This window comes from Nematolebias whitei, chromosome 23, assembly GCF_014905685.2.
Source record: "Nematolebias whitei isolate Nwh7 chromosome 23, NemWhi1, whole genome shotgun sequence".
Classification (NCBI taxonomy): Eukaryota; Metazoa; Chordata; class Actinopteri; order Cyprinodontiformes; family Rivulidae; genus Nematolebias; species Nematolebias whitei.
Genome location: NC_056520.1, coordinates 2050172 through 2054376, shown reverse-complemented (window position 1 = coordinate 2054376; position 4205 = coordinate 2050172). Strand labels below are relative to the sequence as shown.

The 4205-nt window shown below is 41.3% G+C and overlaps 1 protein-coding gene across 2 annotated transcripts in view; it reads left to right on the top strand.

Annotated features, from left to right (window-relative positions):
* The first annotated feature begins 2750 nt into the window (after positions 1-2750).
* The window catches only part of LOC119428812 (ETS translocation variant 5), a 13841-nt gene continuing 12386 nt past the window's right edge, over positions 2751-4205 (top strand). For both annotated transcript variants that reach the window (XM_037696500.1, XM_037696499.1), the window contains exon 1: positions 2751-2852. The gene's annotated coding sequence lies outside the window, so the exon portion shown is untranslated. The remainder of the gene's footprint in view (positions 2853-4205) is intronic.

The following is a 4205-nucleotide window of genomic DNA, read 5'->3' as shown; positions in this document are numbered from 1 at the left end:
TTTTTGATACTTTCCTGGTATGTACCAGTTACTTACCTGGCATGTACGCGATACTTCTTGGGTTCTTATCAGACTCATACTAGATACAAACCAGGTATGTACCAAGTAAGTACAAGTAAGTACCTGTTACTTACCTGGTACGTTCAAGAACCGGACTGCATGAGGAAGGGACTGGTTTTCCTGTACTTCCAGGCTATGCACCTGATACTTAATAGGCGCTTACTAGATGTGTACTTGGTTGTTGCCAGGTACATACATAGGTTCTTACTAGATACATACCAGTTACTAATTGGATACGTGGCTGGTACTTACCAGGTGTATTCGAGGACCAGACTACATTAAAAAGTGACTTGTTTTCCTGTACTTCCAGGCTACTTACCCAAATACTTACTAGGTTCATACTAGGTGCTTACTAGATGTGTACCAGATACTAACTGGATATGTGGCTGGTACTTACCAGTTTCTTATACATACTGGACAGTAACTGCATATGTACCATATTAATAAGTACACTTACCTGGTACTTATCTAGGACATACCTCATACTTGCAGGGTACATTTAAGGACCAGGTTGCATTAAGAAGTGACTTGTTACCTTGTAATTTCAGGCTACATACCCGATACTTAACTGATTTTACCACATTCATACTGAGCAATTACTGGACACAAGCCAGATACTTACTAATATGTATCTGGTACTTTGTGGGTTTGTACAGGTGCTTACTGGGTACACACTTGATACTAATCGGGTACATACGACTGTACTGTGATGTAAATTAATATCCTGTACCTACAGGATAAGTACATGGTCTTTACCAGATTCTTACTAGGTAGACATATTGGGTACATACTGGATATGTACCAGGTACTTAACTGGTACACACAGGCACTAAGCTGCATTATGATGTAAAGACATTGTACTTACAGGCTACGTATTTGGTGTGTATAAGATATTTACTGTACCATGCTCCATTTAGGGACTTGCAAGATAATATAACGGGTACTGATCAAGTACTTCCTGTATTTTACTGGGTAAACATTGTATATACTTAGCGAGTACGGTACCTACCTGGTATTTACCTGCTACTTACTAGATATATATACCAGACACCTAGTATGTACTAGGTATGTACCCGATACTTCCTGGGTACGTAATGGTTGCATTATAAAGTGATAATGTGTATATCTTAGATCTTTTAGCGTATTGTTTAGCACATGTCAGTGTATATCTTGAATCATATACATTTTCTTTTTATACTTTATATTTTTGCTATTTTTGGGTGTAACAGGGACTTTGAGTACACAATTTTGTTCTACTTCATGTACCACATGATGCAAATGGCAGTAAAGAACCTTGAACTTGTACCGTTGAGTACCATCGGTAACTGGTACATACCAAATTTTAAGGAATCGTATAGAAAACTTTTAAAAGTGAAAAGTTTGTTTTTAAAGCCGGGAGGATCTTGTTCCCAGACCAGCTGCTGGTCTTACGAGGGAGGGGGTCAAAAACTGCAAACCGTGCCTCCTATTTGATGACCTTGAGTCTAAGAGCCTGAAGTCTGGGAGTAAAACTGTTTTGTTTCCTCGGATGTGACGGGAAGCAATGAAACCTTTCAGGACCGAACGAGTGAAGGCCTTGAAGCTTTAAACCGACTCCTCCACGGATCTGAGACGAGTCTACCTGCAGCCCCTTTGATTAAAGACCCGGAGCGGCCGAGTCCTGACGCCGATTTGCTGCAGCTGACCTTTAATCTCCTCATGAGCATGTCTGGATTAAAGTCCCGGACCTTTTGAAACGCTGTCCAATGTGCCGAGCAGTCAGTGGGGGTTATCAGACGATCACGTGGGGCGTTTGATTTTACTGCAGCTGCTGTCGATGGAGTGGAAACACATCGCAGGAATTAAAGGATCAAAACGATTCTGCTGCTCACGTGAAGTAGATCAAAGGAAAAAGATAAACACGATTGATCTTTTTCCCCCAGCACTTTAAATTTACTTCAGTTTCAAGGAGCCGTTCTAAGATAAAGGCAAAGAATTGATTATTCAGTCAAATTTAAAGGATTCTGGGTGAAAACTAGACAAAATCATGCACAGGTAAACACAGTGACTAATAACTCAAAAAGTTTAGTATAAGAAAACGATAGAAAAATATTAGGTGTGTCCAAATACTTTTTTTTTCCAACCGGAGTACAATTCAGTTTGGGATCAGGGTGTTTTTATGAGTACAACTCCAAGTATTTTAAGCTTTTATCAGAATTCCACTAGTTATAAGAATAAATATTGTAAAAGCAAATTTAGGAAAATAAATGTATTTTTGACCACATATAAGAAACGTGCTTTATGATGCATTTTTTTTTTATGGATATATAATTATATTTGTGTCCTGACGCATGCTCAATAACCCAGGTAGAAAAATCTAAAAAAGGTAAGTCTGGTCCTCTGGACATTTAAAAGCAAAACAAACAAAAAGTGTTTGTTCACTTTGCTGATCAGACTAAACTACTTGTAAAAACTAGAAGTTACGTTCTTGTTATTTGATGTTTTAATGATTTGTTTCGTGGCTCTGGCCCTTTAAGAGAGCTGTGGATTCATGAATGAAACGTAGCCATTCATAAAAAACACAAGGGGCGCGCGTCAGAGCGCTCTCGAACCCGATTGGTTGGTTCTTTGACTGGCAGCTCCTCCCAGCCAATGGGAGGGCGGCGCTGCGCTCGGCTCGTCTGGGGGGGGGGGGGCTCCATTGAGAAAAATCCACAGCCGAGTGTTTATTGGAGAAGCTGCAGGCGATGTAGGAAAGAAAAGCTGCGTCCGTTTGTTTCTCTCCGCTTTTTACGACAAACTCCACCGAACAGGTAAGACTCGCGCCGGCGGACAGCTAGCAGCACTAGCTTGTTTTTGCTAACGGTGGACAGCGTCGCGTTTTGCTGCTGGCCGTGAAGGGTGGGGGTGGTGGTGGTGGTGGGGGCAGATTACGGGTTAAAGAGGCGAACGCCATTTTCTAACAAATCAAAGGCAGCTCGCGTCCATTTCCCCGCTCACGGCGGCTGCTTGAAACGCTCCTGTTAGCATGGGGACATTTTTCTGTTCAGGTCGGTCAGTTTGTCGATGGAGGTGACCCCCCCTTCACCTCCTCCTCCACCTCCTCCTCCTCCTCGGAGGATCAAGTTTCACTTCATTGAGAACAACAAGGAGGTCCCACGGCGCAGTTATTTTCTGTGCGTCACACCAAACTCCATTCAATTTTCTCCTGATTTAAGCTTCTTTTTTAATACTAAACGGAAGACGAGGCTAAATTTTAAAAACATGAACTAGTTTATATTAAAACAATGTTTGCTAAAGTTCGGCTCAGAAAACATCAAGTGGGGGAGTTTAATGAGCTGAATTTGACTAAAATGTTTGCCTTTATCTTCACCGTTACAAAGAATGTAAACAAAGGTGAAATGGGTTCAAAAGACTTGGAGGGAATAAACATTTAAAAATGAAGGAGTCTCTCAGAACGTCATGTGTTGGGGATGACTCTCAGCTACTACCATCACATTTCAGCTGTCTCTGACACTGATTAGTTTTAGCTTGTGTTTGATCAGCTGTGGCGGCCATCTTGAATCAGGTTGACCCCTGAGTGATTTACTTGTTCATCCGGTGATGACTTCATGAGTTTCATTAAAATCCATCCTCTGGTTAATGACATATTTCGCTAACAGAGACGCATGCAGGCATTTACATTATCGCCCCTATTTTGCTTTTTGGTCTGCGTTCAGTATTTGTAAAAATCTTAAGTTTTGGCTTGTTGCCAGTATTTGTACATTTCAGCAGTATAGTTGGGGTGAAGAAGTAAAGTTCAGAAAGCACAGCTTTATAGGATAATTATACAACTTTACATAAACATGAAGTAAAAATTATCAAATCAGCTTAAATTTATAAAACACCTAAAATAAGTAGAGCTTCATTCTCCATGAGCCTTAATTTTTTTTCTTCTGTGAAACTGCATTTCCATGAGATTTAATAAAGTAAATACAAATACCTGGTGCGTACCTGGTGCGCTCCACCTGGTACTTGTCCTGGTGCGTACCTGATACGTTCCTGTTACTTTTTTGGTGCGTACCTTGTACTTTCCTGGTACTCGTCCTGGTGCGTACCTGGTACTCGTCCTGGTGCGTACCTGGTACTCGCCTGGTGCGTGCCTGGTACTCGCCTGGTGCGTGCCT